Below are 24,640 nucleotides of genomic sequence, written 5' to 3'. Positions count from 1 at the left end.
TATTTTTCACTGTTATTCTATACCCAGCTTGTTACTTCCTATACAGTGCATTCTGAGATGATACAGTAAATTGTCCACTTACAGACATTTTAAAGAACCTATCAGATTTTGTCAAGAACACACAGAACTCAACAAGTTGTTGCCATGGAACATGACAACACAGCAGGTCTACTATGATAGAAAAGTATGTAAAATCCCATCACACCATTCTGTGTGTTAACATGGGATTGAATAATGAAAATAATTTGTGAAAAGCAGTTTATGTACAGTATATTATTCAATAAATGGCAGTAAATACTAAATATATTATAGAGTTTATGCAATAATGTGGTCTCACCAGAATGTACATGGGCACACAAACTCAACCTATTGTACTTAGTCTCATCAAAAATATGTGACAGTACAAATTCTGTAATTGATCATTATTCCTGGGAACGTATGCAGTATCTAACAGTACAAACTCCGTAATTTACAATTATTCCTGGGAATGTATGCAGTATCTAACAGTACAAACTCTGTAATTTATCATTATTCCTGGGAATGTATGCAGTATCTAACAGTACAAACTCTGTAATTTATAATTATTCATGGGAATGTATACAATGTCTAACAGGACAAACTCTGTAATACATCAGATTTCCTGGGAATGTATACAATATCTAACAGTACAAACTTTGTAATTGATCATTATTCCTTGGCATGTATAAAATATCTAACAGTACAAACTCTGTAATTGATAATTATCCCCGGGAATGTATACAATATCTAACAGTACAAACTCTGTAATTGATCATTATTCCTGGGAATGTATGCAGTATCTAACAGTACAAACTCGAATTTATAATTATTCATGGGAATGTATGCAGTATCTAACAGTACAAACTCTAATTTATAATTATTCCTGGGAATGTATGCAGTATCTAACAGTACAAACTCTAACTTATAATTATTCCTGGGAATGTATGCAGTATGTAACAGTACAAACTCTAATTTATAATTATTCCTGGGAATGTATGCAGTATCTAACAGTACAAACTCTAATTTATAATTATTCCTGGGAATGTATGCAGTATCTAACAGTACAAACTCTGTAATTGATCATTATTCCTGGGAATGTTTGCAGTATCTAACAGTACAAACTCTAATTTATAATTATTCCTGGGAATCTTTGCAGTATCTAACAGTACAGACTCTAATTTATAATTATTCCTGGGAATGTGTGCAGTATCTAACAGTACAGACTCTGTAATTGATCATTATTTCTGGGAATGTTTACAGTATCTAACAGTCCAAACTCTAATTTATAATTATTCCTGGGAATGTTTGCAGTATCTAACAGTACAATCTCTAATTTATAATTATTCCTGGGAATGTGTGCAGTATCTAACAGTACAAACTCTAATTTATAATTATTCCTGGGAATGTTTACAGATTTTGTATGGATTTCATGGTGCTACATGTCAAGATATAAAAGACCCAATCAACAATCCATGCCCTCTTTAATGTTATTTGGGAAGAGTAGCATGCTTGATCTAAGTTTAAAAATAAAAATGCCATTTTCTACGAAAAAAGGTAAAATTATACCCCTGAAAATAAATGAATTAAAAGTAAACCATTGACTTATTGTTGGGTGTCTTCATCTTGATCGTTTGTGAAGTATTGGACTACACAACTTGTTAACAACTTGATATTTTTGCAAAGCTTAGGATCCCATAAATCCAAAATCATTAAAAATGTATAGGTAAATTTGCATTTCTGACATTACTATTATCTGTCCCTAAGTAAGGGTCATAACAGTGTACATAGAAAGTATGGGAAAAAGTATCCATTAATAGCTGAATGAGTATTTAAAAATGAATAAAAAATCGGAACAGATTTGATGATGATGGATTCATCTTATTTTCAAATACACTGAAATGTGCGCTTTGGTAGCTCAATTTTTTAAGTGTCATAATCATTGAGATTCGTTTCCACACTGGAAAGCCAGCATGGCCAATTTATCGCAGGTTGTAGATTCCAAAAGGTTTCCAAAAGGTCACATATACTTTTTGTTGTTGTTGTGGTTGGTGTTATAGGGTTTAATGCCATTTTTCAGCACACCATAGGCTATACATGGCGGCCAGTATTAATGGTGAGATGGCAGTGATCCGTGATAGAGAGCGCTTTAGACCACTAGGCCACTCTGGGCCCGATATACTTTTTGTTGACTATGATTTTCTTTCACAGGACTGTTCATGAGATTACTGAGTTTGTATAAATTAGTTATTGTTGATTATTTAAAAATAGACGGAATTTGCAACCAGCTCAATTTATATCTATTTTCTCCCAGCCTGTATACCATTATGAAGTAGCATGATAAAAAGGGAGGTTATATTGATGGCATCATAAAGTGGTGATCATATAATTTTTGAGCTATCCATTAAGTATTGATTTTACAAAATGAACTAACTTAAGAAGCAAATTTGACTTTTTTCTTTTTTTTCAGAACTTTACAAGGTATCCACAGAAACCATCAACAACTCTAAAGAGTTTGCATATGTACCAGCCACAGATTCAAAGAGAACTACATTGTTAACAGGTATTGTTATTTGTAATTATGCAGGTCTGTCAGACCCTAGGATTATAAGTGCTCGCAGAACACTAGGATAGTCCCTGTGTCTAGTGAGTTTGGTCTAACTTACCATATTTACCGTAATTGTTGGGACACCATAAATTTATTTTTTAAATAATTTTTTTGTGCACTGTATGTTCTGGGACACATTGTTTTTTTCAAGTCGTAAGTTGTGAGACACCTTTTAAATCATTCAAAAAGTACATCTTGGAAAATGTATTCAAATGTAAATTTTATTAAAGAAAACTTTAAAAAAAGAAAACGCTGTGTTGTTTGATAACACCTTTCTTCCTAGATACAAATTTGCTAAGAACAAGAGCTTGGGTGAGAATGAATCATTTTTCTTTTCTAATTTATGCTTCAACAAAGTTTTTATTATATTAAATGTCAAGGTTTATTTGCTGTTCATGCTCCTTACACAACTTATTTTGGCAAAATAACTATTGATGAGCGTAGTATAAACTATTCATTGTAATTACTTAAAAATATATTCAGAGAGAGATGAGAGAAAGAAAGAGATACTGGTAGATAGTGATGGTACAGAGTGATTGATAAAAATACTAATTCCGAAACCAAACATCTTTTATTTACATAGTAGTGATATCTGAATAATCCAAGTACTGCTGAACAAACTTGAATGTCGCTAATATATTTAATTTAAATCCTTCAATCTGTCCATATTCTTATTTGCCCACTCAACCTCCTCAGCCTCAAATCCATCAAATTCATCCTCTTCACTGTCGCTGCCATCATATTCAGTATTTCTTATGATATTGTCCTCACATCCATTCAAGTTATTGTTAATACCACAAACTTTAAATGATTTTTGGATCAGATCTGGCTTGTCCCAAAGTGATTTGACTGCTTTCATAATCCAGTCCACAACTGTTTGTTTATCTGCACTCTTAATATGGTACGTGTTTTCATTTTCCTTGAAAAGGCCCTCTGCTGCTTTACAAATAAAATTTGCTCAGCTTTTCCTCATGTTGGACTTGACCAGTTTATTTTCACTGACGTCTAGTGGCTGTAGCTTGGAGGTGCATCCACCTGGAATAACTGCAGGCACCGTGTTACCCCTTCTCAAAGCATGTTTTACAGCATCTGTATTATGCACCCAGAATGAATCCATCACTAAAAGAGATCGTCCCTTTCCTGTATACTTGAGAGATATCTCTGTAATCCACTGCAGGTTCACCTCCTCATCAACCCAACCCTTCTCCAGCACACGTATGATCCATCCTTTTGGTGCCTGAATATCTTTTAGCTCCCTCACACTACTAAATAGTCATTCGCGGCAACACATCTGCTGCTGCAGAAACTGCAAGTACTAAGGTTAGAGGCTTTTTATCAGCTCCAGTCATGCAAATTCTCCCACTTTTAACACCTTTCTTTTCGACAGTTCATCCCAGGAATGAGATTAAAGTACATAGAGTTTCATCCATGTTAATTATCATCTTGTTTTCCAAATCGTCTTCTCTTCTTGCCTTTACAAATTCGTGGAACCGCTCTGGTGGCCTAGTGGTTAGAGCGTTTGCCTCGGATGGGGGACGTCGTGGTTTCGATCCCTACCTGAGTCATACCAAAGACTTACAAAACTGGCACTAACAGCTGCCTTGCTTGGCACTCAGCATTAAAAGGTTAGTGTTAGGACTGGTCAGCCTGGTGTCAGGATAATGTGACTGGGTGGGACTTGATGCTACATGTCTGCAGCATGATGCCCCAGTGCTAAACATCACTATAAACTGTCACACTGCAGACATTGTAGTGATATGACTGAAAAATTGTTAAAGCTATGTTAAAATCTAAATCACACACACACTGTTCAGAACCGAGTTGTAGTATGTCAGTATGCTGTTTGCATTATGTGCGAAGAACTAATAGACCCCACTTTATTTGGGCTTGCATGCTTCACATAGTAAAACTGCGTCAACCAAAAATTCTGTAAATTGCTTTTGTTGGGCTTTGCTGATAGCTAATTGCTTCTTAAATCAGCTTAAAAATTGATATACACTAGAACAATATTCTGATAGTTGAAATGATCATGATTTGCATTTTATATATGCAGTAAAATCCAGTGTCAAATAAACATTGCCACTGATCACAGATTTGTCAAAAATATAATGCATAGCAGCTTAAACATTCTCATTCAAGGCAATAATATGTAATAACTTTTATCTTTGTATATGCATTTAGCATTTCTGATTTACCTATAATGGGTTGTTCTACTTTCTGATCCTACCTATGCAAATTAGCACAATGGGCTGACCCACTGCAGCCTTCAAATATATTTCACTAGCTATTGTCAGGCATATAAGTAATATGTGAAATGGTGATTTTTACCTGACCTCTTTTGCAAAACTTGCTGTGCTTCAGTTTGATTAAAATCTGATCTCATTTTCACGTAGGACAGTGGTGATCTGATTTAGATTGTGCTGTGTTATGGCAGGTATGTCAACATCTTGAAAATATATTTACACATTTCATTAGCATGATCAAAGTTTCTTCAGGGAAGTTAGATTTGTTGATGGGCACCTGACTTAGAATACAGGAGGGGCCCAGTTTAAAATTAGAGCAGCCCTGGGCATCAGGCTATCAGAATATTTGAGCACTGCAGATATCATTATAAGCTGCCCCACAGCAGACATAGAGGTATGATTGAAAAAAAATTGAAGTTACATGAAAAATCCAAATCACACGCACACATATGGCTCCAAGAAAAATGGGTTTTGCTGAGTAAAATTTATTCTAGAGAAAGCCCCTTGACCTAACTGCAGATATCTTTCACATAGGTTATAAATAAATTTGTAGATTCTAGGATCTAAAGGTCATAGGTCACACTCATGGTAAGCCTAAGTCCTACACCTAGAGTATAGTCATATTTTTATCAATTTCCCCATTAGGCATGCTTTTTAGTCAAGTGTATTTCAGAGAAACAGAACCTCAAAATCCCCCTGATGTACATCCATTTCAAAAGTCCATGTAAATTGACACACTTGTTCATACCGAATTCCATGTCTCATTTCGCTTGTCAGTGTTCACATCATACCAAATTCCATGTCTCATGTTGCTTGTCAATGTTCACATCATACTGAATTCCATGTCTCATGTCGCTTGTCAGTGTTCACATCATTGTGGGTAAATATGAATAGTATAAGAGTGGCCTTTTTATGATGCTGTCTATTTTAGGAAATCTCATAATCAGCTGATCATTCTGTATGTAATTATTGTGAAAATGAGTTGCATTAATTGACCTGAAACTTGCACTCTTCATTGTTTGCAGAATCAAATTTGCCCGCATAGCAGCAAAAACAAACAAGCAGTCTGTTGGTGAATACTAGCATAGATGCGTATGTGAAATTTATGAATACTTGGCACTTTTATGAGCAACCATGACAAACATGATTCATTTAACAGAGAGCACATGTCAATGTTTTAGTCATCCAATACAACAAAACCATCATTGACACATGCTCTATTCTTGATGACAGCAACAGGTTTCTGATTGTTGTACTAGATTAGAGGAGTATGTGCAGTTCATGAATATTTATAATAGCAACCTTGACACATTCATCCAGATAGAGCACATGTCAGCATGGTAGTCACTTTATACAACAAAAACCATTTTTGGCACATGTTCTATTCTTGACGACAGCAACAGGTTTGTGATCATTGTTCTCAAATTCAGTATGATGAGAATTGTCTGTGCTTTTGTTCTTTTGCAAACAGTATGTGACTGTCATTAAATGTTTAAAAAATTTTGTACAGTAACTTTAGAATGGGGTTTATTATTTATATCATGCGACTCTTGCACCTCTCATGTCATGGACATGTAGGTTGCAAGATTTGTGTAGTCATGTGACTAGCATTGCAAATGGTGACTACCAGGTACAATTTCAGTGCTGTAGTTCATCTTGTCTGTCAGTGGATTAAAGACATAATGATTATAATACTCACATTTCTCAGAAAAAAAAATTTCCTATTGATTTCATGCAGGTATGACTTGATGCAACATCATTTGCTGGGCAAGCTGGTATTTGGCTACCCTATGCTGCTATCGCAGTGGCAGTGAATTCCAAGTTTTCGATACCCAATTGACTCTAATCCTAGACCACAATATAAATTTCCAAGTATCAAAAATGGGGTGGGAAGGGTCAGAGAAAATTTGACGAGGGATGCATTTACACATTAACCCCTGGAGATGAGTTTACATGACAGGAGGTAGTAGCCTACTGCCAAGCTCTGTAGCATTAAGATCATGTAAGATACACTAAAGTGGGTGCTATTATAGAAATGTAGACAAATGTAGCTCTACAATGATACCAAATAATCTGGAAGTTCTAGTTGCACTACAAAATACCGAGGGAAAAACCTCGTTCTTTGGACCCGATATTTTTCTACCCAAAATTCGCCCATGGTCAGAATCTGATTTTGTGTCTGGATTTTAGACTTTTTGATTTCAGACCGGTATGAACTGCAAACAGACAGATGAACCTTTGCAAAAAGTAGGATAAGATAGGCATTTGGAATAAAGAGTGGTCTCAATACGAAAATAATGGGCCTGTTAAGCAAAAAGAAAACCCCAAAAACGGAACTCCAACTTTTACACCTCTGCTCATGCACGAGCCAAATAGCCAATGAAAACGATGTTTCTAACACAACTAGGCATTATGTTGTTGGAAAATCACCCGGAAGTTGATTTATTAAGATGTATTCAGAAATAGCTTTCAAAATGTGTTTCCTACTCAAATTTCAGGCAAAAACAACAAAAACCTCCAAGGGTTAATGTGTTAACAATGAGAGACCTTTCATTTTTTTTCACAGACTGACTTAATTTCACATCACAGTGATAAAATCCAGATGATTCTTGATCACATTATGGCGAAAGTAGGACAATTTCATAATCTGGATGCCAGATTGGCACATGACAATTTCATAATCAGTCAGTACTGGATGCCAGAGGAATGGAAGTTTATGAAAGCATTAGAGGTGGAAAATATCTCATGTACAGTTTTCCAGCCCTATGCTTGCAGCCAATTGTGCTTCAAACTTACCAAATCTGCCTATTCAGCATGTTCTTGTGTTTCCTCTCCAATCAGCTACATGTGAACATGGATTTAGCACATACAATGGTAAAAGACAATGAAACACAAATAGATTATCAGAAGACAGATTGAGGTTTTTGATGAATAGCTCTCAAATGGAATGAGAGTTCAAAATTACAACTTCTTACCTGATCTTAGCCTATGGAGAGCAGAGAAAGACTGAAGATTATTTCAATCCCTGAATAGATAAGATGGTAGTTTTACATGTGAATTTATACAAAGATCTGTATGCTTCAAAAAGTACATGTGTATTTTGAGCTTTTTACTACAAAATTAAAGATCTCACATAATAAAATTTTGTGTGACCCCTTAATTGTTGGTCATAGGGTTACATTTTCCCTTGCAACACTGAATTAAAAAAGGTCAAGGTCTTTGGAACCAATTGGTCAATAATCTTCAAAGTTTAACATTCCTTAATAGTACATACACAGAGGACCATTCCTTAATAGTACATGCACAGAGGACTATTCCTTAATACCACATACACAGAGGACCATTCCTTAATAGTACATAGAGGACCATTCCTTAATAGTACATACACAGAGGACCATTAAACACAGGGCAAGAGTATATGCACTGTGGGTAGTACACTTCTAATACTGTTATAACTCAAAGTGGTATGTTGATTTATTTGAGATTGTGGATTAAAATTGATGTAGCACAAATAGTTCTTTGCATGGGGAAGACAATTCTTCAGGTGCCACTTGCGATGTTGCCTCTGTGTTAGAACATTTTCCTCAAGCACAGATTGTTATTATTACTATTCTTTTTGTTTTGGATCTTTGTACTGAGTTATTGAGTAGCGATAACACTTCAAACAGTATCAGATGTTTCCATATTTACAAGTGTGTGATTCATACATTTCTTAATTAGCACAGGTTTGTCACTTTTAAGCTTTAATAATTAGAGTGATTCGTACATAGCTTGTTACCATATATTTGTTTGCACCCTGTGTAATACTGTTACATCTATAAACATGAAACTTGGTAAAGGAATGCATCTTTACTACAGAACTTTGTTGTTTATCAGCTCGTTATAGTGCAGTAGTTCTATTATTTTATATATTTTCTGTCCTGTCAGATTAGGTGGGGAGGCAGGTTTATAGGTGGGTTGGGGGTTTAATGTACAGTACAAGGTATTAAGTGCCAAGTAAGAATTAATGGTTTAAATTTAGAAAAGAAGGGAAGTTCAAATGTGAAGAGAAAATTTTTTCCTTTAGAATTAGCAAAAGGGTCAGTGTTTCATTGTCGAAATCACTTTATTCTGAACTTATTTTTGCTTCATAATTAATTATTTTAGTGACTACTGGAGACTTCTGTAAGTTTCATAGAAGTGAGCTATATAATCATTGATAACACAGGTTTTTTCATGAGGTACATATTTTCATTAGATTTACTAAACAAGAATTCGATGATGCAATGAATAATGATCCCATGTAGGAACATACAGAAATGTTATTTTATGCAGTGCTATGAATAATGATATCTTTAAAATAAAATAATTCACCGTAACCTCAGTTTTAGATGGCTAGCATGGTTCTGATACATATCTCTGGATGCGCTGATCGACTACATTGTATTTGCTGCAGAGCAATGAATTCTGTTTCAAAGAAACGGAATAGTCCAGTCAGTGTAAAGGTTCCTTTTGTGACAGTTTTCATTGTTAAAATATTATCATTATTATGATTTTGCTATATTACTTAGGGCTACCTGGTGGTCACAGAATTTTTATTTTGAAATAGTATACATGGGTAGTAAATTTTGTTTACCAAAAGTTTTTCTTGATTCTATTTTCATAGTGCTGGATGCATAATGTATGCCTTCTTCATGAGATCAGTATTGTGAAATTTGTGTTTAAATTGTTGACAATGCATGGTCTTAAATGACCAATTAAAACATTTTGTACTTTGTTAAAAATTACCTCAGACCGCTGCGGTGGCCTAGCAGTTAGAGCATCCACCTTGGATGTGGGAGGTCTTGGGTTCAAACCTTGGCCGAGTCATATCAAAGACTTGTGAAAATGGTACTAACAGATGCCTCACTTAGCACTCACCATCAAAAGGTTAGTGTTAGGACTGGTCAGCCTGGTGTCAGGATAATGTGACTGGGTGGAACATGATCCTAAATGTCTGTGGCATGATTCCTCAGTGCTAGACATTACTATAAACTGCCACACTGCAGACATCATAGGGATATGACTGAAATATTAGTCCAGCTACAGAAAAAAATCCAAATATCACACACGCACACAAACAAGAGCCTAAGGTTTTTTTGACAAGATTACTTGAAGTACTGTTGTAAGAGTGAAACATTAAATTACTTTTTCAGTTACTTTGTTTATGATGAACCAGTTGATCATTTTTAGGACATTCTTTTTCATTTTTTTTTTTGAAAAGGGAATATTGTTTTTAACAGTGTTTAATATTCTAGTTTGTTCACTAGAAAATACCTAACTATTAAAATATCATCCCAGTATGACAACAGTGAACAACAATAAAGTCTGATTTAACACTTGCAATTAGGCTTGTGAGCTTATTTAGATATTGGTGCCACCGCATGTACATTATAGGTTTGAACATGTGCTGAATGAAGTACATTCCACTGAATGAAGTGCATCCCTTGGATTCAAATCATCGGCACCACTGCACTAAACTTTAATGATAAATCGAAAATACAAAAATGCAACAGAAAGTTCTGTAGTAAAGATGCATTCCCTTACCAAGTTTCATGTTTATAGAGGTGTAGTTTGCTTTGATGCAAGTGAGCTTACACCCTGTTTTACAAAACTGTGGTAATCATGCTAATATTACAGAGTGAAAGGCAATTGCACATCAAAGTGGTGGTATAAATGTCGGTCAAAATTCCCTCTTAACTAATTGACTTTACAGAGCATTATTTAGCATAACATTTTTACCAACATTGATCTTCGCTACTTTGCACTACCTTATTTCTATGGCTGCATCGGCATTACATATACCTTAATTTATTGAGTTGAGTTGCGTCGGAAAGAGAAAAATAATCTAATTTAATGCTGGCATAAAATTTGAGGTAAAACAGTTAAGGAACCTGATGGATAAGCTATCAGACGTTGTTAGCATTAGGACTAGGGTGAATTTATTTTTAAAAAAAGCCTATTCGTCAGTTTATGATTTTAAGCATTTGTAATGAAACCATTAGATGAAATGGCATTTCATATTTGTAGAAAGCTATGTGTTGTTGATTTTTTACCGATGAATACAACTCAGACACTCTAGATTGCTTGAGCAAGTTTAAAAGACTTGACAGAAAGCTCTCAAGCTGAACATCACCAGGGAATTTAACCAGATTTCTTATGCAGCTTGATACTGTTTAGCCCTTGAATGATTTCAATTTCCAGCATTCAACATTTTCAGGAGTTATGCCCCCTGATTGGTCTCCTGACTGTTTTTGTTGGAATGCATCTTAATCTGTCATGTAAGCCTTGATATGATTTGATTTTCAGTACTAAACAGTATCATTTATAGGGGTTTTGCAGCCAGGTTGCCCTCTTTCTGACTTTGGTTTCTGAATTATAACTACTGATATTTAACAAATTTGTAAATCCTTGTCATGGAGTATACTGCCATATAGTGAGAATGCCTTATAATGAAGGCATAAAGATAGCATGACACAGTACTCCCTCATTAATGAAGGCATGATGCTTTACTCCCTGATTATCATGCTGTTCATGGGAGCCATAGAATATACTGCATTATAGTGAGTGAAACTGCCTTATAATGCAGTACATGACACATTTTAATTTTGCTACCACTTAATGAAATGGGATTTATTACCATACCTATCTGGTAACATAATGAAGGGCATTATAGTAAGGCAGAGTATTCATTTTTTAAATTCCTAGTCTGAATTAAGCATTGTTTGCAATAGGGTTAGAGGAGAAAAAAAAGAAACACTCTGCATTAGCAATTACCGGAATCATATTTCTTTGGAACCATTAATTGAAAAGGCATTTCATACCAAGATGAAGCCATCAGTTAAACTTTAAGTGCTTTTGATTTTACCATAAATGTTCTATTGAAGCTAGAAGTTTGTTAGTAGTCGCTGCTACCAGATATAGTGTTGCCCACTTTGCAACCAGATTTTCCCTTTGCTTGCATCCAACATTGACCTCTATTTCCAGAGTAAATGGATGGATTTGATGTTTTGCAGTGTAGTAACACAAGTGGTTTATTTAGTGTAAAGAGCCATGCCCAGGGACACACTGTGTTAGTAGACCCTGGCTAATCAGATGGTGGGATGTGAAGGATTTGAACTGAGCCTTTCAGTCACAAGTCAGACATGTTAACAACTGAACCACTGTTGCTCTTGCCTCTATTAGTGACCTCTTTCAATTAGGAATGTACATCATAACTATTCTTCATTCCTAAGAGGGGAGGGTGATAATTCAGAAGTTAAAGTTTAAATGGTAGATATTAGGTCATAATATATAATTGATTTAGTATAGAGCTTGTCATTGAAGCTTACAGTATTTTCTCTGATGGTTATTGTTGTTCTAGGGTTTATCAACAGTTTTCAGCACAAGATAGGCTATATATGGTGGCCTGTATAACTGGTGGAGGAAGAACCCTGGAAAACACAGGGAAGAACCACCGACCCATGAGAAGCTACTGGCAGGCTTTCCCACGTACCAACGCTAGCTGAGCCTTGGACTTGAACCCATGCAGACAGAAGTGAGATGTCAATGATCCGGACCAGTGAGTGCTTTAGGCCACTTGGCCACTCGGGGCCCCTGTCTGATGATAAGCCTATGATCGGTGATACTAAAAAATTTACAAAAGTTTGGCATATATTTGCTGACATTAAGCCCACCCCTGTATTTTGACAAATTCATTAGACTGGCCTCGTGAATATACCACTTTACAGAAATTGGTTTGGTAAAGAACGACATCTGAGACATTTTCTTGAAAGTTTTCATTTGATAAAATGTACAGCCTTAAAAGCATCCATTAATAAGGCCAATTTATAATAGTCATTACACTTATGATACATTCCTCAAGACAAGTTGTGAACTATTTAAATTTTTAACCATTGAACTCAATGTATAATTTCTTCAGCATGGAAATGACATCAGTTCACTATGATTGAGAATCAGTGGATTGCAAATATGCCAGATAAAAGAATTACTGAACATTACTTGCAAACTTTACTGCCAGTCTGCAGTTTTCTTATTGTTCATGGTGTGCTATTTAGTGGACAGAAAAGTGGGTCCAGTCTGATATTTTGAAACAAATGATAGGCAGTGACCAACAAGGGTCTGTATCACTTGTTTCAGGTAACAAATGCCAGGATTTTAATTTGTGTCCACTGCAGCATTCTCAAGGGGCCATTTGCCTAAAAAAAATTGGGATTTCCACAGTTCTGCGCTTCAAGAACAACCAAGTCTGGCTTAATTTCTAGATTTTCTGATGAACCAATATTAAGTGATTGCAATTTTGAGCAAAAGCACTCCCCCCCCCCAGTGTTACCCCTCCATTCCAACACAGGGACATGTAAACTTTCAGTACCACTGTGCACATCTAAGACCACCACCACTCTTCCATCCCCCACCCCCAGTATCCATTACATACAAAGGAAATCCAAATATTTACCCCTTTCTAATCTCTTTCCTACATAACCAAGATGCAAATAATCTGAAAACTTTGCCAGAACATTGCTGCACATATTTCGTAAACATGCACATAATTAGGCTAAAATAATGTTATTCAGCCCCATTAAAAAATGGGCTTGATGTGTCCTTAAATAAGGTCATCCACTTGATCTAATGTATATATGTAAATGGCTATTAATAAGTTCCAACTTTAGAAAAATTTAACAGACTTCATTTCATTTACAATGAGTAGAAATTTCCACACAAGTCCTATCTGATTAGTTATACTGGTCACATGATGTTTTCAATGGCTTGTTGTCCATCATCAGTTTTCTGCTATCCTTTGTCCATCAAGACTATTTTTATTATTGCTGCTCCTCCTAAACTACTGACAAGATTGAAACTTTACACACACACATATTCATCCACAAGGTCTATATAATGATAAAAGTGTATTTCCCAGACTGTCACATGATTAAAAGCAGTATCACTGTAAATGTGCAAGTACTACACTAGATGCAAGGTGTGAAAAAAATGGAAAAATGAAAGTTTCCAATAACATTTTTGCATACACTGGAGATTTCAGTGAATACAGGAGGGACAAGAGAAACCCTCGTCTAAGTTGTAAAACCAAGGTAGGTTTTGCATGTCTTCCAACTTTTATTCTTTACTTGATTTGATACAAAAATACTAATTAACATGATAGTAAAATATGGGACAACTATTAATTTGTTGTAGCGATGCAGCCAGCACTTCTCAGATTGGAGACCAATATACAGTAAGTACTTAAGTTCTCATGGAAGTGCTCACTGGCATCACTGTGATGGGTGGTTGATATTTTTCACATATAAATACCAGAGGGCATATTGCATTTATGATGATTACACTTAAACTGAATCTGAAGATAAAACTGAAAAATGAATTCCCATGGCAAGATTTATTTAACTGCATTTTATTTCTTTTAAGTATTGCCACCTGTAGGCAATAGTGCGATTTTCATTTTTTTTTATTAATATTTTTGCTGTTTATTCTTGTTGACAGTCTATTAAAAAGTGTTTTATTTATAAAGAATTTTTTAAAAATATATGTAATTTACTTAAAAGTATGAATTTTATTGTTTCGAATCAGATTTCTGGGCACTAATGGCATTATTTATTGCAGAATGATAGATATTTTAACTGTTCATTTAGCACTTTTGATCTTCGTGTTATTCGCATTCAGATATTGAGGCCAGGTGTGTAGTTTGTATTAAAAAAATGGGATCTACACCTCTCAAGTTGAAAGCAGATTTGCAAGTTGTCTGGATACACTATAAGGATGGTTGGAAAATATGTGGAATAAAAACTCCACAAACATGAGAACATCACACCTACTATTGAAGAGTGGCATCTCTTGTATTGAACAAATCAGAGAAATAAGGTCCTAATGTGCCAGCTATATATCAGACATTCCCAGGAGTCATCTATACCTCGTGAAGAGTGAACCTCATCTGGAATGCATACCCTGCATCTACTGATAGTCAAGTTCATTCTTGTTGAGTGTGTCAAATTCCAAAACGTGAGCGGGAAATATTTTGTGTGAATTGGTTGACGACACTTTAAAAATCCACCACCTCAGAAAATCTGTACTTGTGAGAATGTGATTTATTCAGCAGCTTTTTTGATGTTTTAAGAATTTTACATATATTATTGTTATCTGTTATTTTACTTACATATAACAGTAATTCCGCTTCTTTATGTGTTATATTTTATCTTGCACTTAAGTATACACTTAATTGGAAGACTTTATCATCCTTCATTTTTTGTGCAGATCAATTTTACAATTTTTGAACATGGCCACTTTTATGCTGATGTACTGTAAAACACTGCTACATAGATATCTACTTTAAAAATGGCGCTATCAGTAATGGCCATCTTGAAAACATCATGACTCCCTACTGAAGGTTTAGGTGTAATGACATAGTTTTCACTAAAATGCTTCCTGTGTAGATTCACCAAAAAAAGGTAAGCATGATATAAGAACATGGTCTGATCTGGTGTTTTATTTTTTCTCTATTTTTTTATATTAATTTTTATGAAAAGAATGAAATGCAAAAAAATCTGTGTTGGATGATTGGAATATCTCAAATCTCATTTGATACAGTATTATTATTGACATAACCGAGTATCATGTTCCATTGGAATTCTTAAGTAGAAGAATAAATGTAAAAGCTATTATAAAGAAAATTCAAAAATGCAAATAATGAATGTACTTTCAGGTGATTAATCACTGATGATGGTTTCTCACTTTGAAGGTTGATATATTAAACGACTGGTTCAGGTTTTTACTTGGATTGACTGATCTTTGATTTACTTTGTTTTTGCCCAGTCTGGCATGCATAAAGGATGTACTTGGATACCAAATGCTTCGATTATATTGTTTAAATGCAACATCTGTCTAGGTATCTTTACCCAACTATACAATATGTAGATCTAGATTGCCCTTGCATGATTTGCTTGGTAAATAAGTGTCTAGATCTGCAATTCTCTTGAAATCATACATAAAATTTACAGTGAAGAAACACCTTCAATTTCCATAGTATTATCTGCTTGGTAAATTGGGATGCCTGCAATTGTCTTGAAATCATACATAGAATTAAGAGCAAAAACCTTAATTTTCCATTGCATATTTTGGTGCATAGTGTTGCAATTCGGTATGTATATCTATCAGTCTGTAGCTATGTATGTTCCCCTTTGTATATTTGTCAACTTATCTTTCTGTTAAGCTGTTTTCAGTCTTTCTAAGATTCAGTTTACTGTCTTTTTCTTATTTTTACAAGATGGTTGCACTTCTCAATAATAAAAAAGTGCTTATTTATTAGAAACTTGAGATGCCATGTAGGTGTGAAGTTGTAGTTTTCTGTTTGGCATGTCATTTTTGAGATGCAGCCTTGGTATTCATTAAATCTTGAAAAGGCTAATAATTGATACCACTTAACCCACTTTCAGCTAAAGGTTTTCGGTTCATCAGAAATTGTTAGTTCAGGACTGGGAGTATAATCTTTGAGTGTGGGGACCACAAATCAGATATATACAACCACAGTCACTGCAAAAAAGGGGAAAGTCAAAAGCTGTTAAAGTTTCATATATCATTTGTCTAACTCATCAGACATTTGAATCTGATAATTATATTTTCTTCACAAATTACTTCCAGCATGCAGACAGGTCAATGCACACACACAGCCCTACCTGTATATGATATACTCTGTTCAACTGTTTCTGAGATCTAACAGTATTCTTTGAGATTTGAACAATTTGTCTTATTTTATTTATAATGTTTGGTAATATCTTCTCTCCTTCTACCTGGGTGTGCAGGTGTGATTGTTATTATTTTGTACTTTCTTCTATCCAGGTCTGTCGGGGTGTGTGGGTGTGATTGTTATTATTTTGTGCTTTCTTCTATCCAGGTCTGTCGGGGTTTGTGGGTGTGATTGTTATTATATTTTCTTCTATGCAAGTCTTATGGGCTGGTGGGTGTGATTGTTATTGTTATGTATTTTCTTCTTTTTTGATCTGTCATGATGGGCGGATGTGATGTGTTACATGTATGCATTTTCTTCTCTTGTCTGTCAGGGTGTAGGGAATGTGAGAAACATTGCCAGTTGCTTCCCATGGGTGGGTGGTTTTTCCTGAGTTCTTCTGACACCAAATTTAAAAGCCACCACTTGTAGCCTGTCATGTGCTGCAAAATGGTCTTAAATCCACAAAAGATAGCCACTCTCTTTGTTCACAGTTCACACATGTATATTTATCCAAAATGCCAGCAAACTGCTACTGAATTCACTGAGTTTCACTTTTACCAGATATGATTAAGTTACAGACTGCAAGGTGTATGCAGAAATAGTGACTTAACCTCCAACAAAGCTATAATGGCTATACCATTTATCTGTTATTAATACTACTACTATCAAATGATCAAAGGTGTTTAAGATGAGTACAAAATAGCAAACCTGTATGAGGCAGTACAAGTGATTACATTAAAATACATTGTTTTAATCGTAAAGACTAGACCTGAATTACACACAATCATGTTGACTAAGATCCTTCTTAAAAAAAACTGCATGGGTCAGCTGTTCTTATATAGGAAGCAATGGAATTTGGCTCCAGAAAAAGCAAAATTATTTTTATAAAATACTGAATTTGGTTTAAGTAAATATAAATCATTGTGATGGATCTTGCTTCATACATTTGTACATTTTCTACAAAAGTTAAATTACGATTACAAGGAGCCAAGGATTTATAGTATAGTAAACCCTTTTTAACACATCAACCCCTAGCGACGACTTAACGGGTCAGGAGGTAGTAGCCTACTGCCGTGCTCTATAGCATCATGGTCATGCATGATACACTAAAGTAGGTGATATTATATAAAGGTAGACAGATTTTGCTCTACAATGATACCAAATAATCTGAATATCTAGTTGCACTACAAAATACAGACAAAAAAACTCATTTTTTGGACCCAACTTTTTTCTGCCCAAAATTCGCCCATGGTCAGAATCTGATTTTGTGTCCAGATTTTAGACTTTTCGGTCTCAGATCTAAGGTAAACCGGTATGAACTGCAAACAGACAGATGAGCCTTTGCAAAAAGTAGGATAAGATGGGCATTTGGAATAAAGATTGGTCTCTATACAAAAGTAATGGCTCCATTTAGCAAAGAAAAAACAACAAAAAAAACCTCCTTCTGCTCATGCGCAAGTCAAATAGCCAATGAAAAATGATGTTTCTAACACAACTAGGAAGTATGATATTGAAAGATCACTGGGGATTTGGTGTTTTCAGATCTGTTCAGAAATAGCTTTCAAAATGTGTTTCCTACTCGATTTTCAGGCAAAAATGTCAAAAACCTCCAGGGGTTAATGTGTTAAGTTGTCACTGTCGATTGAAATGGAATCAACCCCAGGGTTTTAGAACTTATTTGTTGCTGATGAGCTTGAAAAATATTTGTGGCTGGTGCCTCTAAATCAGTATCAAGAGTAACCCAAGTTGTTCTCTTTTTTTATACATGTATTTCAATTGTCTTTCTTGATTTTCTGTGTTACTATAACTCTAGATAGAACAGATGTTGCATCAATCTGATTAAATCAGATCTATGCTGTCCAAGGTGAAGATCTGACAGCAACTGCTTATGTGTCATGTTCTGGTGACTTTTGAATTAGCCAATGGAAATGCCACTTTCAAAAATCTGAAGGTGAATCAAATCATTTGGTACATATTCATGCCTGCTCAGTCTCCAGATGTGAAGATACAAGACTTCATCTAATTGGTTGATAAAATTAGCAATTGTGGTAATAACATAGGTTACCAGAACTTGACTTCTAAGTGGTCGCTGTCAGATCTTATGTATAATAGTGAAGATCTGATTTTGATCAGATTGGATGTGGCATGTCATAAACATTATACAGCACAATATCTTTGTTCTTGAGGGAGATTAGATTTTATTCTGTTCAAAATATAAAGTGGGGAGTTTATAATTTATGACCTTATCAACTGGTGTTTTCCAGCTCAAGACCTTGTAAATTGTGACACCCAAGATTTTAGCTCTATTAGTCATAGACCGGAAGAGCTTATGGGATGGCCTGTTGTTAGTTGTCCATTGTCTATTATTCAGCTGTTGGTTAGCACAAGTTTGTTTTCAATGCTCCTCCAAAACTACTGGAGGATTGTCGTGAAACTTGACACATGTATTCATCCCAAGTTCTATTATGTCCAAAATAAAAAGTCTACTGCTCCAACCTTGAGTATAGTCACCAAAGCAGCCATCTTGAAAATCTTGTTATTACCAATCCTCCAGAATGGATGGTCATTTCAAGATGGGCTTTCAATGGAAAGACATTTTATGATGTTTACCAGTAGTTGGTCCTGAGTTTATATGGTATTGATCTGATATCTAATATGGACCCTTCAATGGCTCTCTTGAAAATCTTGTTGCCAATTCTTCTAGTTGGTAAGGCACACTGACATCGGAATTACACCTGAGAAGACTTCTTCTGGTGTCTGGTTGGTATGAAATAAAATTAGTGCTAATATGACATGCGGTGTGGCATCCATGACAGCCATCTTGTGAATTTTGTTTTTAATATCAGTATTAGCATATCTGTTGCCATAGCATTGCTGTTTCTTTTGCAGGTGGAAAATAAATACCCAGACTGTATGACTCGAATTTGCCCTCCTTAAAAGCTTGAACCAGAAGATTCAGTTAAACTGGATCAACTGTGGGACACCCCATAGACACTTGCTCATATGTACAGCCCCTTCAATTTTGTCCTGGTCGGTTGACTGTACTGTTTTCACTGTTTATGTTGAAGATTTGCCATCACTTTGTGGTTAATAAGCTTTATTATATCTTGTCTATATTTTCAGTAATAACTTCATGTAGATTTCCTTGTTGTTTTTCCTTGTCTTAAATTTGCAATTGTACCAAGTGGTTTTTTGCTAATTTAGTTGTCCGTAGCTTTTCTTTAAACCTGGTCGACTTGATTATATTGTATTTGCTTTACTGATCTTAGAATTGCTTCCTTTTGTTTTGTGTCAAAATTTAGTGAAAACAACAAAGCAAGATGACTTCTCACATTAGCATAGACTTAGTCCATGCATTACTTTGTGTTTAGTTTTAGTAGCATAGAAATTTTTGTATAAAATTCTTTTGTCAACTGTCTTTACAGGAACCATGTCTAAGCAGTGTGTGTGCAGGAACTCCATGTATGTCTGTGAGCATAGGTGTATGTCATAGGACATCACCAGGGATACACACAACACATGCTTATCTTGCTCATTCTACAAAATGATAGATTGCTGTCCCCTTTGTAGCCTTTGGTCAGAGAAAGAGCTCTGTGATCTCACAAAACATGGACATAAAGCAAGGTAGAAGGTTCCTTCCTTGTTGCCTTCAGCATTTTCAGGGTTGTTATTCTCCGAGTCGCTCATGTTTCAGAGAAGGATTGCCCAAGTCTTGTCAGAGACTTTAAGGGTTAGTGGTTCCCCCCTCCCAAGGGAGGTTATAAATGAGTGGAGAGTAAGTTGCACACTCCCATTAGGGAGGAGCAGCACCCTTCCCATTTTGTGAGGGCAGAGAACAAGTCGCTGTCTCCTTTGAGTTGGGAGCAGCAGGCTCATTTTCACTAGGACAGAAATTGAGTTGTGCCTTCCCTCAGTGAGGAGCAGCACCAGCTTGTATTTGGAAAGACAGCAAGTGTGCAAAGCTAGGGTACCAGTCACTGGGATCTGGTAACCTGTCACCAGGAAATGAACATTGGAGCCCCAGTGGCACAGGGATAGGGGTCAGACAGAAACCCAGTTGCTGTTGCATCCCCTGAAAGGGACTGGAAAACACCTGATTAAAGAAAGGGATTGTATCAGCATCCATCCCATCCTATTATTTCTCTAAATCCCTATGCGATGTGGGGCCTTCCACCATTGGGAAGTGATTGACCTTTTCCCTACATGCAGCCATGGTCTTCTGAACATTGGCTACATGGTCCTGAGGCTGGACTCTCGTCCAACATCGTCTTATGAAGTTGGTTTAATAAAGAGGGATCGGAATGGTTTTTCTTCCTCTAAATGTTCTAGACTGGTTGAGAGTCACCCTCCCCATCTGCTGATCCTACTGCTAAGTACAGTCCATTAACTCTATGGGAGGAGGTACTTGTTCAAGTTCCTCTTCCACAAAAGTCTCACCCACGACAGCCAGACATTGGGTCTAATAGTCCTCCTTCTCAGGAAAAACAGTGGAATGAAGACATCCTTGCTATCCTCATCAATGCACACAAATTTGAGTCAGAACAGGCTGTATATGGTACCCCCTCCTCCCTTCACATCCTCTGCCCCCTCTCACCCTTCAGTTAAGGAATCAGAGGAGGATGAGAACAGATCTTTCAATAAAGTGGCAAAAACAAGGTTTACTGTCTTTCCCAGTGACCTGTGTCCAAAACCTTCCTGTAGCGATCTGTCACTGATAGACCTGTCTAACTCGTTTGTCTTTGGAGGATGTGATGAAAGCTGCATTTTAGGACTCTCATAATAATTTCTCGTTTTTTGTCTTTACTCATTAGCTTACCGATGCTGAAGTGACCGATGCAGATTCCATCCAGGTAGTCTCCTTCTCTTCATTGAGGGTGAGTATTCCTTTGTGTTTGTTTGTATTAATTTGGGTCGGGGGCTCATGTCTTCCACCAAATTTACAAATTCTTCTGTAGTATTACTGATATTAAAATGTTGTTTTTGGAAGGTATCAGATTGATTTGAATGATGCCTGTTGCTGTTGCCTGATTCCCTCCTCCCACCATGCAATGATGTCCCACTCAGTTGATCTGCATCCCACTAAGTTGATCTGCATCCCACTAAGTTGATCTGCATCCTAGAAAAAGAATGTTAGGTCAGTGATCATAGGCAACATATCATTATTTGGGTGCCCCAGGGGCAATCTAGTCTTCTTTAATCTTCTGGTACACCCTAATGGGAGGACAAAATTCTCATCATATGGTCACAGTACTTTCCATCCAGAAAAGTACCAACTATGCAATAGCAAACGGTAAGTATTTATTACATTATTAAAATTAGTCCCACACCCTATGATAGATGACAGTTTCAGCTTAAAGTGTTTCATGGCCATTAGAGTAAAGTATTTTCGAGGTTAAAGTCACTACTACAGTGAGAAAGATTTAATTTATTTTAAGGTTGAACCAATGACAAAAGAGACTAAATACACAATTTGTCATTTAATTAAGGATTTTGTTTGTTTGGAAAGAAAACTAATTCGATAAACAGAGGTATGTATGATAATAAATACTGTTAGATACTTAGTGTATACCAAAGTTATATGTATCATACTAAATACTGTTAGATACTAAGTGTATACCAAAGATATATGTATCATACTAAATACTGTTAGATACTTAATGTATACCAAATATATATGTATCATACTAAATACTGTTAGATACTAAGTGTATACCAAAGTTATATGTATCATACTAAATACTGTTAGATACTTAGTGTATACCAAAGATATATGTATCGTACTAAATACTGTTAGATACTTAGTGTATACCAAAGTTATATGTATCATACTAAATACTGTTAGATACTTAGTGTATACCAAAGATATATGTATCATACTAAATACTGTTAGATACTTAATGTATACCAAATATATATGTATCATACTAAATACTGTTAGATACTAAGTGTATACCAAAGTTATATGTATCATACTAAATACTGTTAGATACTTAGTGTATACCAAAGATATATGTATCATACTAAATACTGTTAGATACTTAGTGTATACCAAAGTTATATGTATCATACTAAATACTGTTAGATATTAAGTGTATACCAAAGTTATATGTATCATACTAAATACTGTTAGATACTAAGCGTATGCCAAAGATATATGTATCATACTAAATACTGTTAGATACTTAGTGTATACCAAAGATATATGTATCATAATAAATACTGTTAGATACTTAGTATATACCAAAGATATATGTATCATACTAAATAATGTTAGATACTTAGTGTATACCAAAGAGATATGTATCATACTAAATACTGTTAGATACTTAGTGTATACCAAAGTTATATGTATCATACTAAATACCGTTAGATACTAAGTATATACCAAAGTTATATGTATCATACTAAATACCGTTAGATACTTAGTGTATACCAAAGTTATATGTATCATACTAAATACTGTTAGATACTTAGTGTATACCAAAGTTATATGTATCATACTAAATATTGTTAGATACTTAGTGTATACCAAAGATATATGTATCATACTAAATACTGTTAGATACTTAGTGTATACCAAAGATATATGTATCATACTAAATACTGTTAGATATTAAGTGTATACCAAAGTTATATGTATCATACTAAATACTGTTAGATACTTAGTGTATACCAAAGATATATGTATCATACTAAATACTGTTAGATACTTAGTGTATACCAAAGATATATGTATCATACTAAATACTGTTAGATACTTAGTGTATACCAAAGTTATATGTATCATACTAAATATTGTTAGATACTTAGTGTATACCAAAGATATATGTATCATACTAAATACTGTTAGATACTTAGTGTATACCAAAGATATATGTATCATACTAAATACTGTTAGATATTAAGTGTATACCAAAGTTATATGTATCATACTAAATACTGTTAGATACTTAGTGTATACCAAAGATATATGTATCATACTAAATACTGTTAGATACTAAGTGTATACCAAAGATATATGTATCATACTAAATACTGTTAGATACTTAGTGTATACCAAAGATATATGAGAACTAGATCTGGAGCAGAAAATGTCATAATGCAGTTCATTTTAGGTTAACCTGACATTCAGACATGTTTCTGTATTCGTGAGTTACATGGACACGTGATAAAGCCTTAATTGCAATAATGAAAATGTTCGTGGAAAATATGACAGTACGTCACAGACCGCAAAGTTAAGGTGACAAAACCGTTGCAGCAAGTAAGATTATCTTATTTTTTCTTGTACTTTTATTGATGCATTATATACAGTTATTTTCTTTTGCCCCTTGAAAATGGTGCATGTCATCCAAATTTAGATGCCCAGAACTCCATCTACAACAACTGAAGGAGAGTGATCCATACAGTATTTCATACATAAATGGCCATTAATTAATACACAGGTTTCTGTTATTTAAGCAGGTATAGTCATGGATACCATTTCGTTACTAGTAGCAAAACGACATGCATAGAGTATTATATGATAAGGCAGTTCCACCATAAGGCACTGTGTTCCATAGCTCAAATGGACAGTGGTTTAACAATGAAAGGCACCTGTGATGCTTCACAAGGGTGAACAGTTGACAACATGAGATCTTAAGCTTGCCTGCATGGAGAGGTAGGTGGAGTCCAGGAGGAGCATGGTGTTCAAAAATAGGAGATAATATAAGTCTACCATATTATGTTATAATGTTGCTCATTCCTCAGCCTGGTACTAATTTTGTTTTTGTACATTGGGTTAGAAGGTAAAAGATTATGGCCACAGACTAAATTGAGAAAAAGGTTTCTAAATACAAATTTTAGTTTCAAAACACTTTTCTTTTAAGGCAGATCAATTACATATTAATTTGGCCTCATAGGTTTGTGTCTCTGTCTCAGCTTGGCCAATGTGGGTAGGTGAGAAAGCATGCATGTAGCATCCTTTTGATCCGTGGTTTTCTGTCTTCCTCCTCCACCAGATATAGAGCACCATGAATAGTCTAG

The 24,640-nt window shown here is 35.2% G+C and overlaps 1 protein-coding gene across 2 annotated transcripts in view; it reads left to right on the top strand.

Moving 5' to 3' along the window:
• Positions 1–24,640, top strand: part of LOC149776552 (putative polypeptide N-acetylgalactosaminyltransferase 9) — a 236,811-nt gene that overhangs the window by 68,269 nt on the left and 143,902 nt on the right. Inside the window, exons 3-4 of one of the 2 annotated variants that reach the window (XM_089941012.1) lie at positions 2,486–2,578; positions 21,430–21,492. The gene's annotated coding sequence lies outside the window, so the exon portion shown is untranslated. The remainder of the gene's footprint in view (positions 1–2,485; positions 2,579–21,429; positions 21,493–24,640) is intronic. The other variant, XM_089941011.1, reaches the window with a different exon arrangement.

The sequence above is a fragment of the Sinohyriopsis cumingii genome, chromosome 18 (assembly GCF_028554795.1).
Source record: "Sinohyriopsis cumingii isolate HCF-2022 chromosome 18, ASM2855479v2, whole genome shotgun sequence".
NCBI classification, from domain to species: Eukaryota; Metazoa; Mollusca; class Bivalvia; order Unionida; family Unionidae; genus Sinohyriopsis; species Sinohyriopsis cumingii.
The sequence above is the reverse complement of the archived record's forward strand: the minus strand, read 5'-3'. Positions and strand labels throughout refer to the sequence as shown.